Raw genomic sequence first — 21,127 nt, forward strand, 5'->3', positions numbered from 1 at the left:
ATGAATATGGTCGTTGTAGCAGTTGAGAGTGTTCGAGGCCGGGACTGATCCAGGGTCACCAAGGCTAATCGCAGCAGTTCAGAGTTCTCTTCGGGCAGTGCGTGGTCAGCCGACCTGGGGTCCTGGGGGTTCATCCAATATGGCGGCTCCCATTGGTCGCACGTGGCTGGAGGGGCACAAAATGGCAGCGCCAATCCCTCCAACGTGGCGTCCGCGGAACAAGATGGCGGCGCCAGGGGTCCGCACGTGGCCCTGGAATAGGAAGATGGTGGCGACCGCTGGCCGTAAGGGGACCGTGGAGAAGTTTGTGGTTGTGGTCCGCATTCGCCGCCGGAGACAGCGGCAACCGTACGGGCCTGACATACCCCCACGTAATGGCCCTTTTTGCCGCATCCCTTGCAGGTGGATGCGCGGGCCGGGCAGCGCTGGCGGGGGTGCTTGGCCTGCCCGCAAAAGTAGCAGCGGGGCTCCCCGGGGTTGCCAGGCCGCCTTGCAGCGCAGGCCCGTGGGGGATGGGGGAAGTTTTGGGGTCGGCCGCGGAGGGGTTCCACACTGCCCAGGGGGCTGCCGCGCGGTCGGGAACGTAAGCGCGGGCATTCTTGGAGGCCACGTCCAGGGGGCCTGCGAGGGCCCATGCCTCCCTGAGACCCAGAGTGTCTTTTTCTAACAGTCGCTGGCGGATTTGTGAGGATAGCATACCTGCCACGAAAGCGTCCCGGACTAAGAGTTCAGTGTGTTCGCTCGCCGAAACTTGCGGGCAGCTGCAGAATCTCCCCAACACCAGGGGTGCACGGTAGAATTCTTCCAGCGATTCCCCAGGGGTTTGCCGCCTTGTTGCAAGCTGGTGCCAGGCGTAGACCTGGCTTACCGGGCGAATATTGTGTCCTTTTAGCAGCTCTATTGCTGCATCGAAGTCTTCCGCTTCCTCGATGAAGGTGTAAATCTCCGGGCTCACCCTTGATTGCAGGACTTGCAGTTTCTGCTCTACCGTGGGTGTGTTTTCGGCCGTGCCGAGATACCCTTTAAAGCACGGCAGCCAGTGCTTGAAGATTGCCGCTGAGTTCACCGCGTGGGGCTAAGTTGCAGACACTCCGGCTTGATTCGGAGCTCCATCCTTTCTTCTTAAAAAAACTAGCTTATTAAATTGATGCACGATCAATGACCACTAAAGCGAGATTGTAGTCCAACTGAAGGCTTTAATGAGCTTGATGTTTCCCCCAGCAGCTCAGGTACAGAATGAAGGTTGCTGGGGCGGCACGGGCTCTTATACCCCGCCTAGCAGGGCGGAGCTACCATACATCCTAACCAATAGAAAGCATACAGGTTCCACCAATGGTGCTCCAGCCTCTCAGGTACCGTAATACCTATTATACCGCACTTGCATCATTGACTTTGCATGTTTCTGGAACCCACATCTTCATTCACCTGATGAGGGAGCAGTGCTCTGAAAGCTAGTGATTCAAAACAAACCTGTTGGACTTTAACCTGGTGTTGTAAGACTTCTTACTGTGCTCACCCCAGTCCAATGGCAGCATCTCCACATCAATCAAGTGAACCGCCTCTGAACTACCTCCAATACCACAACATCCTTCCTCAAATAAGGGGACCAAAACTGTGCAGTCTTAGCAATGCCTTGTATAGACGCAACAACATTTCCTTACCTTTATTCTCAATTCCTTTTGCTCCAAATGCCAACATTCCATTTGCTTTCTTTATTATCTACTGCACCTGCAATGCTAGTTTTCTGTGACTCATGCGCAAGGACACCCAGATCCCTCTGCATCGGAGCACCCCAAAGCCTCTCCCCATTTAGATAATAAGTTGCCTTTCCATTTTTTCAACCAAAATGCATAGCCTCACACTTGTCCACGTTAATCTCACTCTGCTATATTTTTGCCCACTCTCCTAACCTATCTATATCCATTTGTAAGGTTCTTATTTCCTCATTTCAACTTACTGTCACACCTATTTTTATGTCATCTGCGAATTTGAACTTTCTATCCCTGTATCCATGTCATTAATATAGATTGTAAATTGCTGGGGCCCAAGGACCGAACCCTGTGGCATCCACTTGTTACATCTTGCCATCCAGAGAAAGACCCATTTACCCCGGCTCACTGTCACCTGTCCGTCAACCAGTCTTCTATCCAAGCCACTAAATTACTCCTAATCCCATGTGATCTCACCTTGTGAATTAACCTTCTATGCGGCATCTTATCAGACGCCTTCCGGAAGTCCAGCTATATTACATCTACAGGATCGCCATTATACACTTTGCTTGTTACATAGATCATAGATCATAGAATTTACAGTGCAGAAGGAGGCCATTCGGCCCATCGAGTCTGAACCGGCTCTTTGGAAAGAGCACCCTACCCAAGCCCATACCTCCACCCTATCCCAGTAACCCCACCCGGCACTAAGGGCAATTTTGGACACTAAGGGCAATTTAGCATGGCCAATTGACCTAACCTGCACATCTTTGGACTGTGGGAGGAAACCGGAGCACCTGGAGGAAACCCACGCACACACGGGGAGAACGTGCAGACTCCGCACAGACAGTGACCCAAGCCGGGAATCGAACCTGGGACCCTGGAGCTGTGAAGCAATTGTGCTAACCACTATGCTACCGTGCTGCCCCAAGAAGAACACTAACGAATTAGTCAGACATGATTTGCCCTTCATAAAACCATGCTGACTCTGGTGGATAGCACTTTGACTTTCCAAATGTCCTGTTATTATTTCCTTGATAATTGATTCTGACAATTTTCCAACAACAGATGTTAAACTAACGTCTGTAATTTCCCGCATTCTGCTTCCCTCCCTTTTTGAATAAGGGAGTTACGTGGATTTTTTCAGTCCACCTTTCTTGTGTGCTGGGTATTTGAAATATTATTACCAATGCATCCACTTTCTCCGCTGCCACTTCCTTTAACACCCTAGGGTGTAGTCCATCAGGCGCGGGGGACTTGTCTGCCTTCAATCCCAATAGTTTGTTGAGTACTGTTTCCCCAATGCTGATTGTTCCAAGTTCCACTCTTTCTACTACCTCTGAATTGTCCGTTCCTATAGGAATGGTACTAGTGCCCTCCACTGTGAAAACTGAGGCAAAGTATTGATTTAGCATCTCTGCCATGGTTGTGTTCCCCACTATTAACTCACTGGATTTATCTTCCGAGGGGCCAACATTCACCTGAGCAACTCTCTCCCCTTTTTGTGTACCTATAGAAACTTTTGCTACCTTTTTTGATATTCTAAACATTATATGAACATTGAAACCTTGTCCTTTCTTTAATGAGCAGCTGGAATGAGTGCAGATTCGCTTGATTCGTCACAGTCTTCATTTTGTAAGTGCAATCATAGATAATATTAAATTGAAAGGTATTGAGATTTGTTTCAGGGAAAAAAACATTGGATCAGTTGTAGAAGGAGGAGCCATGTCCTAAGTTTTGGAGTTTGGATATGAGCTTGTCTGGGATTATGGTGTTGAAGGCGGAGCTGTAGTCAATGAATAGGAGTCTGATGTAGGAGTCCTTGTTGTCGAGCTGCTCCAGGGATGAGTGTAGGACCAGGGAGTTGGCGTCTGCTGTGGACCAGTTGCTGAAGTATTGAGTTGATGTGTCTCATGACTAACCTCTCGAAGCACTTCATAATGATAGATGTCACGGCCAACGGACCGCCGTCATTGAAGCACGTTGCCTGGATCTTCTTTGGCACTGGTTTGACGGTGGTCTTCCTGAAGCAGGTGGGAACTTCGGAATGGAATAGAGAGACGTTGAAGATGTCAGCAAACACACCCACCAGTTGGTCCGCGCAGGATCTGAGTGCACGACCAGAGACTCCGACTGGGCCTGTTGCTTTCTGAGGGTTCACTTTCAAGAAGGCCGATCTGACTTTGGAAGCCAAGGATGTTGGGGTGGGGCAGTTGATAATGGTTTGTTGCCTTCCTACTCAAAACCAGCATAGAATGCATTGAGTTCATTAGGGAGAGGTGCTCTGTTGCCAGAGATTCTACTTGGCTTTGCTTTGTAGCCTGTAATATTGTTTGAGCTTTGCCACAACCGACGAATGTCTGTGTCGTTAGTCTGGGACTCTAGCTTATCGTGGTATTGTCTTTTGGTGTCCTTAATGGCTTGCAGAGGTCGTACCTAGATTTCTTGTATCGGTCAGGGTCACCTGTCTTGAGCGCCTCAGACCTGGATTTCAGTGGGGAGTGGATCTCCCGCTTTAATCATGGTTTCCGGTTGGTGAAAGCAGGTGCTACCTTCTTTGGCATGCAGTCTTCACCACACTTACTGATGAAGTGTGAACAGTGGTGGCAATCTTGTCTAGGCTGGCCGCTGAGTTCTTGAATATGGACCAGTGCACTGACTCCAAGCAGTCATGTAGGAACTCTTCCATTGCCATTGCATGACCTTCTTAACCAGATTCTCCCGCTTAAGTTTCTGCTTATATGCCAGGAGAAGGCAAGGAGGGTGCAATATGAGTACGGGGAGAAGGCGAGCCACGGAATTAGTGTGATCACTGCCTGCGTCATTGTCTCCGGCAACTCCCCCTTCTCCAGTGCTTCATTAAATGCCCCCAACAGATGTGGTGCCAAGTCCGTTGCAAATTCCTTATAGAAATCCGCCGGTACCCATCTGGCCCAGACCTTCCCGACTTCATACCCCTGATATTATCCAGAACCTCCCTCAGCCCCATGGGCTCCTCTAACGCTGCCTCTTTGCTTCCTCCACCTGGGGAAATTCCAACTTGTCCAGAAACCATTTTAGGGTGGAAGGGATGTCGGTGCTAACGCTGCTGTGCGAGAATCATGAGTTTGAGCCGGGAGGGATGGATAGTGTATACATGAGGTGGAGGGAAGAGGGGCCGTGGGCGAGTGAGTTCAGGCATTTGCAGATTAGGGGCTTTGTGCGAAAGGTCTGGAGGGAGTTCCCTAGGTTGCCGGGATACACCCTGCTGGAGCGACTGCTGCTCCTGGAATTGGAAGGGGAGGGAAGAATTGGGGATATATACAAGTGGCTGGGGGAACAGGCAGGCGAGTGGGTGGTGAAGATCAAGGAGAAATGGGAAGCGGAGTTGGGAGGGGAGATCAATTGGGGAATATGGAGTGAGGCACTGCGAAGGGTAAACGGGCCTCCTCTTGTGCAAGGATGAGCCTGATACAGTTTAAGGTGGTGCACAGGGTGCATATGACTCGGGCGAGAATGAGTGGGTTCTTTCAGGGGGTAGCAGATGAGTGTGAGAGGTGTGGACGGGGGCCAGCGAATCACGCGCACATGTTTTGGGGTTGCGGAAAATTGGGAAGATTCTGGGCGGGAGTGTTCACGGTCTTAGCCAGGGTTGGTGGACCCAGACTCCTTGGTGGCAATATTTGGGATTTCAGAGAAACCGGAGCTCATGGAGATGAGGAAGGCCGATGTCGTAGCCTTCGCCTCTCTGATTGCACGATGCCAAATTTTGCTGGAGTGGCGGTCGGTCTCGCCACTGGGGGTAACGGCCAGGTTGGGTGATCTGTATGACTTCCTGCGATTAGAGAAGATAAAGTATCAGTTCAGGGGCTCTTCAGGGGAGTTTGAAGAAGGGTGGGGGATGTTTGTGACCGCGTTTGAGGGGCTGTTCGTCGTGGGGGAGGGGGTGAAAATGGGGAAAAATCTGTAGAGACTGTATAGTTGATTGTTGGGAAGCATGTTTCACGGAGTGTTTGTTTGCTGTAACCTGTTTTGATACATGTTTGTAATAAAATACGTTTAAAAAATAAATATGCCAGGAGTAGGAGCACCGTCTTGTGGTCCGAATTTCTGAAGTGTGGTCAGGGGATGGATCGGTATGCACCCTTGATTTTTGTGCAGCAGATCGAGAATGTTGGCACCCCTGGTGGGACAGGAGATGTGTTGGTGGAACTTTGGCAGTACACTGTTGAGGTTGGCCTGGTTGAACGCCATGGCCACAATGAACAAGGCCTCCAGGTATTCTGTTTCACGGTTGTTTACAGTGGTGTGCAATTGAGCAAGTACACTGTCAACATTATGAAGCACAATTATTGTCAATGATTAATTAAATGCATTGAACAGTTACATTGATGTGAAATATGAATATTGAAACCTTCTTCTTTCTTTAATGAGCAGCTGGAATGAGTGCAGATTCGCTCGAAGTGTCACAGTCTCCATGTCGTAAGTATAATCATAGATAATAATAATCTTTATTAGTGTCACAAGTCGGTTTACATTAACACTGCAATGAAGTTACTGTGAAAAACCCCCAGTCGCCACACTCCGGCACCTGTTCGGGTACACAGAGGGAGAATTCAGAATGTCCAATTCACCGAACAACACGTCTTTCGGGACTGTGGGAGGAAATTGGAGCACCCGGAGGAAACCCACGCAGACACAGGGAGAACGTGCAGACTCCGCACAGACAGTGACCCAAGCCGGGAATCAAACCAGGGACCCTGGAGCTGTGAAGCATTGTGCTAACCACTGTGCTGCCATGCCGCCCTAATCTTAAATTGAAAGGCATTAACATTTGTTTAAAAAAAAAAGCCAAAGCCAGGAGAGAGATTAAGAGAGAGACTGGATCGGGTAAATAGAAACGGGGGAGGGATTCTCTCAGCCCAGGTCGGGCCGGAGAATCGCTCGGGCCGCCGCCCCAACGCCGGTCCGCCGATTCTCCGGAGAGCGGAGAATCGGCGCCATTGGTGCCAGCTGCTACCTGTCCTGGCGTTTCTCCGTCCGGGATGGGTTGAGCAGCCGTTCAAAAAATCCGAGTCCCGCCGGCGCCGTCCAAGTGTGGTCTTACCCGGCGGGACCTCTGTGTGCATGCATCCGGGGGCGGCCTGGTGGGGAGCGAGGGGGTCCGACCCCGGGGGGCTGGGCCTCCGCTGTGGCCTGGCCCCTGATCGTGGCCTATCGATCGGCGGGCCGGCATCTCGGGCTGGGGGCCTCTTTTGTTCCGCGCAGGCCCCTGTAGCCCTACGCTGTGTTGCATCGGGGCTGGCGGGGAGAAGGGAGCCACTGCGCATGCGCACATTGGCGCCGGCCCCACTGCACATGCGCACACCCGTGGTGCCCATCTGACGCTGGCATCGGCAGCTGGAGCGACGTGGGTTGCTCCAGGTACCGTAATGCCTATTATACCGCACTTGCATCATTGACTTTATCATGTTTCTGGAACCCACCTCTTCATTCACCTGAGGAAGGAGCAGTGCTCTGAAAGCTAGTGATTCAAAACAAACCTGTTGGACTTTAACCTGGTGTTGTAAGACTTCTTACTGTGCTCACCCCAGTCCAATGGCAGCATCTCCACATCAATCAAGTGAACCGCCTCTGAACTACCTCCAATACCACAACATCCTTCCTCAAATAAGGGGACCAAAACTGTGCAGTCTTAGCAATGCCTTGTATAGACGCAACAACATTTCCTTACCTTTATTCTCAATTCCTTTTGCTCCAAATGCCAACATTCCATTTGCTTTCTTTATTATCTACTGCACCTGCAATGCTAGTTTTCTGTGACTCATGCGCAAGGACACCCAGATCCCTCCGCCTCCAAGCCCTCCACAAGGACCTCTGCCACCGGGGGTCACCTGATTCTACCATTTTATAAAGTCCCGCAACCTCCCCTACTCTGTGGAGGAGGTCCATACAGTCACCAGGAACTGTCACATCTGCGCAGAGTGCAAACCGCTCTTTTTCAGGCCGGATAGAGCGCACCTGATCAAGGCTTCCCCCACTTTGAACGCCTCAGTTTGGATTTCAAAGGGCCCCTCCCCTCCACCGACCGCAACGCATACTTCCTTTTTTAAAAAAAATATATTTTATTAAAGTTTTTCAATCAAACTAAAACAAAAATTTCCCATTTTACAACTTTGTAATAATATATACATTGATCGTTTTTTAAATAAATAATATGCTAACTAACGGCAACTGCCAACAACAAAATAAGAAACAACAGAAATAGTAACTAAAATAGTAACTTCGTAAAATCTAATATAAATAACTAATATATAAACACACACATAAAACCCCTGAGGACTCAAATGAGTCCTCCCCCCCGCCCCCCCCCAACCCCCCTCCCCCCCCCCCACCCCCCCCCTCCTCCCTGGGCTGCTGCTGCTACCTTTCCTATTTTCCCTTATCGCTCTGCGAGATAGTCGAGGAACGATTGCCACCGCCTGGTGAACCCTTGAGCCGAACCTCTCAGTGCGTACTTTATCCGCTCCAATTTTATGAACCCTGCCATGTCGTTTATCCAGGCCTCCACGCCCGGGGGTTTAGCTTCTTTCCACATAAGTAGAATCCTTCGTCGGGCTCCTAGGGACGCAAAGGCCAAAACATCGGCCTCTCTCGCCTCCTGCACTCCCGGCTCATCTGCAACCCCAAATACAGCCAACCCCCAGCCTGGTTCGACCCGGACCCCCACCACCTTTGAAATCACTTTTGCCACACCCACCCAGAACCCATGCAATACCGGACATGACCAGAACATGTGGGTGTGGTTCGCCGGGCTTCCCGCGCATCTCCTGCAACTATCCTCCACTCCAAAAAATCTACTCAGCCTTGCTCCAGTCATATGCGCCCTGTGTAGAACCTTGAATTGTATCAGGCTGAGCTTGGCACACGAGGACGAAGAGTTTACCCTACTTAGGGCATCTGCCCACAGCCCCTCCTCAATCTCTTCCCCCAGCTCCTCCTCCCATTTTCCCTTCAGCTCCTCCACCATCGTCTCCCCTTCGTCTCTCATTTCCCTATATATATCTGACACCCTGCCATCACCCACCCATGCCCCCGAAATCACTCTGTCCTGGATCTCTTGCGCCGGGAGCTGCGGAAATTCCCTCACCTATTGCCTCACAAATGCCCTCACTTGCAGAGAGCGAAATGCATTCCCAGGTGGCAGCCCATATTTTTCTGTCAGTGCTCCCAGACTCGCTGCAACGCATACTTCCTGAACGTGGTGGACGAGTACTCCCGTTTCCCCTTCGCCATCCCCTGCCCCGACATGACAGCGGCCAGTCATTAAAGCCCTTGACACCATATTCACACTGTTCGGTTTCCCCGCGTATATCCATAGCAACAGGGGGTCCTCCTTCATGAGCGACGAGCTGCGCCAGTTCCTGCTCAGCAAGGGCATAGCCTCGAGCAGGACGACCAGCTACAACCCCCGGGGGAACGGGCAAGTAGAGAGGGAGAATGGCATGGTCTGGAAGACCGTCCTACTGGCCCTATGGTCCAAGGATCTCCCACTTTCCAGGTGGCAGGAGGTCCTCCCGGACGCTCTCCACTCCATCCGGTCGCTGCTGTGTACCACCACTAACCAAACACTGCATGAGCGCCTCCTTAATACCCTTGTAAAAGGTTCCTCAAATGCTGGAATGGGTATTAAGGGTCCTGGTTTTATCACTGCTTGAGGTTTCCCTATCACTTGACACGATTGACAAAATTTAACTCCATCTTTATGTAGTCCAGGCCAATAAAAATGTTTTTGTATTTTAGCTTGAGTTTTCTTTACTCCCAAATTACCTCCCACTTGTACCTCATGTGGTACTCGCAACACCTCCTTTCTATACCCTACCGGCAATACCACTTTATGAACTTCTGCCCACTTTTCGTCTGCCTGCAGATGTAAAGGTCTCCATTTTCTCATCAAGACATCACTTTTATGGTAATAACACTCTGGTAACTCAGATTCCTCTTTCACGTATGCTTTCTGATACATCCGTTTTATTTCTGCATCTTTCTTTTGTAACCACCAATTTTCCTGAACTAAAAATATCCGCCTCATCCTCCACCTGTTCTTGGCTTTTTTCAACCATCTGATCAAACCAATTTCTGATAATTGAACTTCCACTTAATCGTCACTCTTTGATTTCTTCTCTTGTCTTAACCTGTCACTTTGCGAACTTATTACTGCACAATCCAGAAAAATCCCAGGATATTCATCCTTCAACACATCAGTTGTCTGAGTTTCTACTGGCTCATCAACTACAGTAGGCATCACTCCGACCTGTGATCCAGCTATATCATTACCCAAGATAAACTGTATTTCTGGACAAGATAGTTTCTCTATTACTCCTACTACCACTTCACCACTCTTCAATGGACTTTCCAACCTTACCTTATATCATGGAACACTACTCATCTCACCCTGAATTCACATATTACCACCTTTTCTGGCAATATTCTTCCCAAACTGCAAAACTCCTCATCCCTTACCATTTAAGATTGACAAGCTCCCGTATCTCTTAAAATTGTGACTTCTTTACCTACTCCTCCTGATACACACGAGTAAACTTTACCCACACAAGTAAATTCTTTAAAGACATCTGACACCTTCTTAACAATTACTTCTTGATCAGGCTGTATAATCTTTTGCACCTCCTTCTCTTCATTTGAGCTTTCCTTTACCACTTCAACAAACCCCACTGTCTTATCCTGTTTTACCACATCAGCCTCCCCAGTGCTTGTCTTCAACCACTAACACTGTGACTTTACATGGCCCAGTTTATTACAGTGAAAACATTTGAAACTTTTCATGTCTCTTCCACCCTCCTAGATTTATTTTTTTAATCTGAGGTACACTCTCCTTATTAGATCTCCCTTACCTCTATCACTTGAGTATTTCTCTTTTCCCCAGTTTCTATCCCTCACTGGCTGAAACTGATGTCGGAAACCAAGCTTTGATTTATGAACTAATTCATAATCATCTGCCATTTCTGCTGCTAACCTCGCAGTTTTAACCCTCTGCTCTTCCACATGAGTTCTCACTACATCAGGAATTGAAATTTTAAACTCCTCCAAAAGTATAATTTCTCTGAGAGCTTCATACGTTTGGTCTATTTTCAAAGCCCTTATCCACCTATCAAAATTACTCTGTTTGAGCCTTTCAAATTCCATGTATGTTTGACCAGGTTCTTTCTTTCAATTTCTCAACATTTGTCTGTAGGCTTCAGGCAGTAGTTCATATGCACCCAAGATGTATTTTTGCACCTCCTCATACGTCCCAGATACCTCCTCCGGTAGTGATGCAAACACTCCACTAGCCCTACCTACCAGCTTTGTTTGAATCAGTAATACCCACATGTCCGGTGGCCATTTCATTTGTTCAGCCACCTTCTCAAATTAAATGAAAAAGACTTCTACCTCCTTCTCATCAAACCTTGGCAATGCTTGGACATATTCACATAGAGCCCCACCAAGCCTTCGACTGTGCCGCTCTTTCTCACTACTCTCATCACTATCCTCCAACTGTACGTTTTCCCCTTACGTCCGCCAATTTTAACTGACTTATGTTTCATAGACAAGACTAAGTGTTGACGCCGTCGTAAATGACGTCGCAAACGACGTCGCGTTTCACGACGGCGTCAACATGCCCTCAGGAGCCGCGATTCTGACCCCTACAGGGGGCCAGCACGGCACTGGAGCAACCCACGCCGCTCCAGCTGCCGATGCCAGCGTCAGATGGGCACCACGGGTGTGCGCATGTGCAGTGGGGCCGGCGCCAATGTGCGCATGCGCAGTGGCTCCCTTCTCCCCGCCAGCCCCGATGCAACACGGCGTAGGGCTACAGGGGCCGGCGCGGAACAAAAGAGGCCCCCAGCCCGAGATGCCGGCCCGCCGATTGATAGGCCACGATTAGGGGCCAGGCCACAGCGGAGGCCCCCCGGGGTCGGACCCCCTCCCTCCCCACCAGGCCGCCCCCGGATGCATGCATGCAGAGGTCCCGCCGGGTAAGACCACACCTGGACGACACCGGCGGGACTCGGATTTTTTGAACGGCCGCTCAACCCATCCCGGACGGAGAAACGCCAGGACCGGTGGCGGCTGGCACCAATGGCGCCGATTCTCCGCTCTCCGGAGAATCGGCGGACCGGCGTTGGGGCGGCGGCGAGCGATTCGCGCCCGACCCGGCGATTCTCCGGCCCGACCTGGGCTGAGAGAATCCCTCCCCCGTTTCTATTTACCCGATCCAGTCTCTCTCTTAATCTCTACCCTGGCTTTGGCTTTTTTTCTGAAACAAATCTTAATGCCTTTCAATTTAAGATTAGGGCGGCATGGCAGCACAGTGGTTAGCACAATGCTTCACCGCTCCACCACCGGGGCTGAGGCGATCGACGAGGAAGACCAGAACGCCCGCTCGACTCGTGGAAACCGCGTGACACCAAGAAAAAGCAAGAATGTTCTAACAAAAATGTTGCCCGTATTGTAAATAGTTCTCACAAACTTGTACATAGCCCAGTGTAGGGCTAAAGCTGTATTAACACAGTCCGAAATTTGTTCCAGGGCCAGCCTTGTAAACCACTACCACCATGCGAACCACCACCCCGCCGGGTTCCTTTTTAACAAGGGGTGAATGTGGTGGTATGTATTAGGGGTAATGTGGTACCTGTGAAGCCGAGAGGCTATTGGCTGACAGTCTCCGGGTCCTGGTTGGATCTGCCGCCTTCTGGCTCCGCCCTGAAGGCGGAGTATAAGAGCTCGAGCTTCTCCCCGCAGCCTCATTCCGTTGCTGAGCTGCTGGGGACAAGTCTCGCTTAATAAAGCCTAGTAGACTTCATCGCTTCTCGTCTTGCAATAGTCATTGTGCGCTACACTAATGAAGTGTGAACAGTGGTGGCAATCTTGTCTAGGCTGGCCGCTGAGTTCTTGAATATGGACCAGCGCACTGACTCCAAGCAGTCATGTAGGAACACTTCCATTGCCATTGCATGACCTTCTTAACCAGATTCTCCCGCTTAAGTTTCTGCTTATATGCCAGGAGAAGGCAAGGAGGGTGCAATATGAGTACGGGGAGAAGGCGAGCCACGGAATTAGTGTGATCACTGCCTGCGTCATTGTCTCCGGCAACTCCCCCTTCTCCAGTGCTTCATTAAATGCCCCCAACAGATGTGGTGCCAAGTCCGTTGCAAATTCCTTATAGAAATCCGCCGGGTACACATCTGGCCCAGGGACCTTCCCGACTTCATACCCCTGATATTATCCAGAACCTCCCTCAGCCCCATGGGCTCCTCTAACGCTGCCTCTTTGCTTCCTCCACCTGGGGAAATTCCAACTTGTCCAGAAACCATTTTAGGGTGGAAGGGATGTCGGTGCTAACGCTGCTGTGCGACAATCATGAGTTTGAGCCGGGAGGGATGGATAGTGTATACATGAGGTGGAGGGAAGAGGGGCCGTGGGCGAGTGAGTTCAGGCATTTGCAGGTTAGGGGCTTTGTGCGAAAGGTCTGGAGGGGGTTCCCTAGGTTGCCGGGATACACCCTGCTGGAGCGACTGCTGTTCCCGGAATTGGAAGGGGAGGGAAGAATTGGGGATATATACAAGTGGCTGGGGGAACAGGCAGGCGAGTGGGTGGTGAAGATCAAGGAGAAATGGGAAGCGGAGTTGGGAGGGGAGATCAATTGGGGAATATGGAGTGAGGCACTGCGAAGGGTAAACGGGCCTCCTCTTGTGCAAGGATGAGCCTGATACAGTTTAAGGTGGTGCACAGGGTGCATATGACTCGGGCGAGAATGAGTGGGTTCTTTCAGGGGGTAGCAGATGAGTGTGAGAGGTGTGGACGGGGGCCAGCGAATCACGCGCACATGTTTTGGGGTTGCGGAAAATTGGAAAGATTCTGGGCGGGAGTGTTCACGGTCTTAGCCAGGGTTGGTGGACCCAGACTCCTTGGTGGCAATATTTGGGATTTCAGAGAAACCGGTGCTCATGGAGACGAGGAAGGCCGATGTGGTAGCCTTCGCCTCTCTGATTGCACGATGCCAAATTTTGCTGGAGTGGCGGTCGGTCTCGCCACTGGGGGTACCGGCCTGGTTGGGTGATCTGTATGACTTCCTGCGATTAGAGAAGATAAAGTATCAGTTCAGGGGCTCTTCAGGGGAGTTTGAAGAAGGGTGGGGGATGTTTGTGACCGCGTTTAGAACATAGAACATAGAACAATACAGCGCAGTACAGGCCCTTCGGCCCACGATGTTGCACCGAAACAAAAGCCATCTAACCTACACTATGCCATTATCATCCATATGTTTATCCAATAAACTTTTAAATGCCCTCAATGTTGGCGAGTTCACTACTGTAGCAGGTAGGGCATTCCACGGCCTCACTACTCTTTGCGTAAAGAACCTACCTCTGAACTCTGTCCTATATCTATTACCCCTCAGATTAAAGTTATGTCCCCTCGTGCCAGCCATATCCATCCGCGGAAGAAGGCTCTCACTGTCCACCCTATCCAACCCCCTGATCATTTTGTATGCCTCTATTAAGTCTCCTCTTAACCTTCTTCTCTCCAACGAAAACAACCTCAAGTCCATCAGCCTTTCCTCATAAGATTTTCCCTCCATACCAGGCAACATCCTGGTAAATCTCCTCTGCACCCGCTCCAAAGCCTCCATGTCCTTCCTATAATGCGGTGACCAGAACTGTACGCAATACTCCAAATGCGGCCGTACCAGAGTTCTGTACAGCTGTAACATGACCTCCCGACTCCGGAACTCAATCCCTCTACCAATAAAGGCCAACACTCCATAGGCCTTCTTCACAACCCTATCAACCTGGGTGGCAACTTTCAGGGATCTATGTACATGGACACCTAGATCCCTCTGCTCATCCACACTTTCAAGAACTTTACCATTAGCCAAATATTCCGCATTCCTGTTATTCCTTCCAAAGTGAATCACCTCACACTTCTCTACATTAAACTCCATTTGCCACCTCTCAGCCCAGCTCTGCACTTATCTATATCCCTCTGTAACCTGCTACATCCTTCCACACTATCGACAACACCACCGACTTTAGTATCGTCTGCAAATTTACTCACCCACCCTTCTGCGCCTTCCTCTAGGTCATTGATAAAAATGACAAACAGCAACGGCCCCAGAACAGATCCTTGTGGTACTCCACTTGTGACTGTACTCCATTCTGAACATTTCCCATCAACCACCACCCTCTGTCTTCTTTCAGCTAGCCAATTTCCGATCCACATCTCTAAATCACCCTCAATCCTTAGCCTCCGTATTTTTTGCAATAGCCTACCGTGGGAACCTTATCAAACGCTTTGCTGAAATCCATATACACCACATCAACTGCTCTACCCTCGTCTACCTGTTCAGTCACCTTCTCAAAGAACTCAGTAAGGTTTGTGAGGCATGACCTACCCTTCACAAAGCCATGCTGACTATCCCTGATCATATTATTCCTATCTAGATGATTATAAATCTTGTCTCTTATAATCCCCTCCAAGACTTTACCCACTGCAGACGTGAGGCTCACCGGTCTATAGTTGCCGGGGTTGTCTCTGCTCCCCTTTTTGAACAAAGGGACCACATTTGCTGTCCTCCAGTCCTCTGGCACTATTCCTGTAGCCAATGATGACATAAAAATCAAAGCCAAAGGTCCAGCAATCTCTTCCCTGGCCTCCCAGAGAATCCTAGGATAAATCCCATCAGGTCCCGGGGACTTATCTATTTTCAGCCTGTCCAGAATTGCCAACACCTCTTCCCTACGTACCTCAATGCCATCTATTCTATTAGCCTGGGGCTCAGCATTCTCCTCCACAATATTATCTTTTTCCTGAGTGAATACTGACTGAGGGGCTGTTCGTCGCGGGGGAGTGGGGGAGGGGGTGAAAACGGGGAAATATCTGTAGAGACTGTATAGTTGATTGTTGGGAAGCATGTTTCACGGAGTCTTTGTTTGCTGTAACTTGTTTTGATACATGTTTGTAATAAAATACGTTTAAAAAATAAATATGCCAGGAGAAGGAGCACCGTCTTGTGGTCCGAATTTCTGAAGTGTGGTCAGGGGATGGATCGGTATGCACCCTTGATTTTTGTGCAGCAGATCGAGAATGTTGGCACCCCAGGTGGGACAGGAGATGTGTTGGTGGAACTTTGGCAGTACACTGTTGAGGTTGGCCTGGTTGAACGCCATGGCCACAATGAACAAGGCCTCCAGGTATTCTGTTTCACGGTTGTTTACAGTGGTGTGCAATTGAGCAAGTACACTGTCAACATTATGAAGCACAATTATTGTCAATGATTAATTAAATGCATTGAACAGTTACATTGATGTGAAATATGAATATTGAAACCTTGTTCTTTCTTTAATGAGCAGCTGGAATGAGTGCAGATTCGCTCGAAGTGTCACAGTCTCCATGTCGTAAGTATAATCATAGATAATAATAATCTTTATTAGTGTCACAAGTCGGTTTACATTAACACTGTAATGAAGTTACTGTGAAAATCCCCCAGTTGCCACACTCCGGCACCTGTTCGGGTACACAGAGGGAGAATTCAGAATGTCCAATTCACGGAACAACACGTCTTTCGGGACTTGTGGGAGGAAATTGGAGCACCCGGAGGAAACCCACGCAGACACAGGGAGAACGTGCAGACTCCGCACAGACAGTGGCCCAAGCCGGGAATCAAACCAGGGACCCTGGAGCTGTGAAGCATTGTGCTAACCACTGTGCTGCCATGCCGCCCTAATCTTATATTGAAAGGCATTAAGATTTGTTTCAGAAAAAAAGCCAAATCCAGGGTAGAGATTAAGAGAGAGACTGGATCGGGTAAATAGAAACGGGGGAGGAATTCTCTCAGCCCAGGTCGGGCCGGAGAATCGCTCGCCGCCGCCCCAACGCCGGTCCGCCGATTCTCCGGAGAGCGGAGAATCGGCGCCATTGGTGCCAGCCGCCACCGGTCCTGGCGTTTCTCCGTCCGGGATGGGTTGAGCGGCCGTTCAAAAAATCCGAGTCCCGCCGGTGCCGTCCAGGTGTGGTCTTACCCGGCGGGACCTCTGCGTGCATGCATCCGGGGGCGGCCTGGTGGGGAGGGAGGGGGTCCGACCCCGGGGGGCTGGGCCTCCGCTGTGGCCTGGCCCCTGATCGTGGCCTATCGATCGGCGGGCCGGCATCTCGGGCTGGGGGCCTCTTTTGTTCCGCGCCGGCCCCTGTAGCCCTACGCCGTGTTGCATCGGGGCTGGCGGGGAGAAGGGAGCCACTGCGCATGCGCACATTGGCGCCGGCCCCACTGCACATGCGCACACCCGTGGTGCCCATCTGACGCTGGCATCGGCAGCTGGAGCGGCGTGGGTTGCTCCAGTGCCGTGCTGGCCCCCTGTAAGGGTCAGAATCGCGGCTCCTGAGGGCATGTTGACGCCGTCGTGAAACGCGACGTCGTTTGCGACGTCATTTACGACGGCGTCAACACTTAGTCTTGTCTATGAAACATAACAGTTAGTTAAAATTGGCGGATGTAAGGGGAAAACGTACAGTTGGAGGATAGTGATGAGAGTAGTGAGAAAGAGCGTCACAGTCGAAGGCTTGGTGGGGCTCTATGTGAATATATCCAAGCATTGCCAAGGTTTGATGAGAAGGAGGTAGAAGTCTTTTTCATTTAATTTGAGAAGGTGGCTGAACAAATGAAATGGCCACCGGACATGTGGGTATTACTGATTCAAACAAAGTTGGTCGGTAGGGCTAATGGAGTGTTTGCATCACTCCCGGAGGAGGTATCTGGGACGTATGAGGAGGTGCAAAAATACATCTTGGGTGCATATGAACTAGTGCCTGAAGCCTACAGACAAATGTTGAGAAATTGAAAGAAAGAACCTGGTCAAACATACATTGAATTTGAAAGGCTCAAACAGAGTAATTTTGATAGGTGGATAAGGGCTTTGAAAATAGACCAAACGTATGAAGCTCTCAGAGAAATTATACTTTTGGAGGAGTTTAAAAATTCAATTCCTGATGTAGTGAGAACTCACGTGGAAGAGCAGAGGGTTAAAACTGCGAGGTTAGCAGCAGAAATGGCAGATGATTATGAATTAGTTCATAAATCAAAGCTTGGTTTCCGACATCAGTTTCAGCCAGTGAGGGATAGAAACTGGGGAAAAGAGAAATACTCAAGTGATAGAGGTAAGGGAGATCTAATAAGGAGAGTGTACCTCAGATTAAAAAAATAAATCTAGGAGGGTGGAAGAGACATGAAAAGTTTCAAATGTTTTCACTGTAATAAACTAGGCCATGTAAAGTCACAGTGTTAGTGGTTGAAGAAAAGCACTGGGGAGGCTGATGTGGTAAAACAGGATAAGACAGTGGGGTTTGTTAAAGTGGTAAAGGAAAGCTCAAATGAAGAGAAGGAGGTGCAAAAGATTATACAGCCTGATCAAGAAGTAATTGTTAAGAAGGTGTCAAATGTCTTTAAAGAATTTACTTGTGTGGCTTCCGGTTGCGGCGATGCCCAGCTAAGCCGCACGTTTCGGCGGCTCCAGCTCCAACGGACCTTCGGGCTCTTTTAAGAGCCCCAACGGGAAATTTTTGGGCGACGCAACCCGGTGTGGGGTGAGTGAATAGGGAGTCCCCTCCCAACGAAAGAGGAAAATATCGGCAGCGGCGGCTGCAGCGCGAGGAATTGTCGACGAAAGGGAGAAGACACAAGATGGTGGCGGAGAAAGCCCAGGCGACATGGGGGGCCCGAGCAAGACGAATTTCTGAGACGGTGTGTGGAGCTACTAAAGAGTGAGGTGCTGACCCCGATGCTACAGGCAATTGAGGGGCTCAAGGAGGCACAAAGGACCCAGGAGACAGAGCTCCGCATGGTGGAGCAGAAGGTGACGGATAATGAGGACGAGATCCTGGGCCTGGCGGTCAAAACACAGACGCACGAGGCACTCCATAAAAAGTGCATTGAAAGGATTGAGGCCCTAGAAAATAGAGCACGAAGGAAGAACCTTCGGATACTGGGTCTCCCTGAGGGAGTGGAAGGAGCGGACTGTGGAGCTTATGTAAGTACGATGCTAAGCTCATTGATGGGAGCTGAGGCCCCTACGGGCCCCTTGGAGATGGAGTGGGCACATCGGATCCCGGCGAGAAGACCAAAAGCGGGAGAACCACCCAGGGCGACAATCGTGCGATTTCACCGCCTTAAAGATAGAGAAGAGGCCCTGAGATGGGCTAAACAGGTGCGGAGTAGCAGATGGGAGAATGCAGTGGTACGGGTGTACCAGGATTGGAGTGAGGAGGTGGCGAGAAGGAGGGCGAGTTTTAACCTAGCCAAAGAGGTGTTGCACAAAAAGAAGGTGAAGTTCGGGATGCTGCAGCCGGCACGACTATGGGTCACGTACCAGGAGAGACACCATTATTTCGATACGGCGGAAGAAGCATGGACCTTTATTAAAGAGGAGAAATTGGATCGGAACTGAGGGACTGATACTGTAGGGAATGTTATTGTTATTGTTATGGTTGATGTAAATAGAGAAGTAAATTGGGATGGGGGGAGACACTAGGAAATGTGGGCGCCGGTGAGGGGGGAAAGAAGGGACATAGGCGGAGAATGAGGAATGGGAGGGGGAGAGGAAAGGGAGCTGCGCCACAAGAGGCTGGTCAGATAAAGGGATGTTCCCGCGCCAGAAAGATTATGGCGGGAAGACAGGCGCAAGGCGGATGGGAGTTCCCCACACGGGGGGGGGGTCAAGGAGTGAGCAGGAGTAGCCGGGGTCAGTTGAAGTCAGCTGACTTGCGGAAGTAATATGGGGGTAGAAATCACGCTAGAAAGGGATCTAGCGGGGGGGCGGGGGGGGGGGGGGGCAACTGGGTTGCTGCTGCGGAAATCAAAAAGGAAATGGCTAAAGAGTGGGTGGACGGGGATGGAATGCGACGCCTGGGGAGCGAGTGGGAGCACGGAGGCGGGATATGGGACTGGCCTAGAGAAGGTGATGGCTAGTCGACACGGGAGCGGGGCAGGTAGCCCCCTAGTGAGGCTGATCACGTGGAACGTGAGAGGCCTGAACGGACCGATTAAAAGGGCCCGAGTGCTCGCGCACTTGAAAGGACTAAGGGTGGACGTGGCTATGCTCCAAGAGACGCACCTGAAGCTGGCGGACCAAGTTAGGTTAAGGAAAGGATGGGTGGGACAGGTGTTCCACTCAGGACTAGATGCAAAGAATAGAGGGGTGGCCATATTGGTGGGGAAACGGGTAGCATTTGAAGCAAAGAACATCGTAGCAGATAGCGGAGGTAGATATGTAATGGTGAGTGGCAGGCTGGAGGGAATGGAGGTCGCGTTGGTTAATGTATATGCCCCGAATTGGGACGATGCGGGATTTATGAGACGGATGTTGGGTCGTATACCGGACCTGGAGGTAGGAAACTTGATATTGGGAGGGGACTTCAATACCGTGCTGGACCCGGGGCTAGATAGATCCAGATCAAAGACCGGAAGAAGGCCGGCAGCGGCCAAGGTGCTCAAGGGGTTTATGGACCAAATGGGGGGAGTGGATCCATGGCGATTTCTTAGACCGAGCGCCAGGGAGTTCTCCTTCTTCTTCCATGTCCATAAAGTGTACTCCCGGATAGATTTTTTTGTTCTGGAAAGGCCGTTGATCTCAAGGGTGGAAGAAGCTGAGTATTCAGCCATAGCGATTTCGGACCATGCCCCACACTGGGTGGACCTGGAACTAGGAGCAGAGAGCACTCTGGCGATTAGATGTGGGATTGATGGCGGACGAGGGAGTGTGTGGAAGAGCGGGGGTGTATTGAGAGATACCTGGAGGTCAATGACGACGGGGAGGTCCGTGTGGGAGTGGTATGGGAAGCACTAAAAGCGGTGGTCAGAGGAGAGCTGATCTCCATTGGGGCCCACAAAGGGAAAACAGAGGCCAAGGAAAGGGAAAGATTACTGGGGGAAATTTTAAGGGTGGACGGGGAATTTGCAGAGACCCCGGAGGAGGGACTGTACAGGGAGAGGAGACGACTCCAGAAGGAGTTTGACCTCCTGACCACCAGAATGGCGGAGGTGCTGTGGAGGAAGGCACAGGGGAGGAGGTATGAATATGGGGAAAAGGCTAGTCGCCTGCTGGCTCATCAGTTGCGGAAGAGGACAGCGGCGAGGGAGATAGGGGGAATTAGAGACGAAAAGGGAGCCACGGTGCGAAGAGCAGGGAAGATAAACGAGGTGTTCAAGACCTTTTATGAGGGACTGTATAGGTCCCAACCCCCAGAGGGAGAGGAGGGGATGCGTCAGTTCCTGGATCAATTGAGGTTCCCGAGGGTGGAGGAGCAGGAGGTGGAAGGCCTGGGGGCGCCGATTGGGGTGGACGAGGTTATTAAGGGGCTGGGGAACATGCAAGCAGGGAAGGCTCCGG

This window comes from Scyliorhinus torazame, chromosome 6, assembly GCF_047496885.1.
Source record: "Scyliorhinus torazame isolate Kashiwa2021f chromosome 6, sScyTor2.1, whole genome shotgun sequence".
Taxonomy (NCBI): Eukaryota; Metazoa; Chordata; class Chondrichthyes; order Carcharhiniformes; family Scyliorhinidae; genus Scyliorhinus; species Scyliorhinus torazame.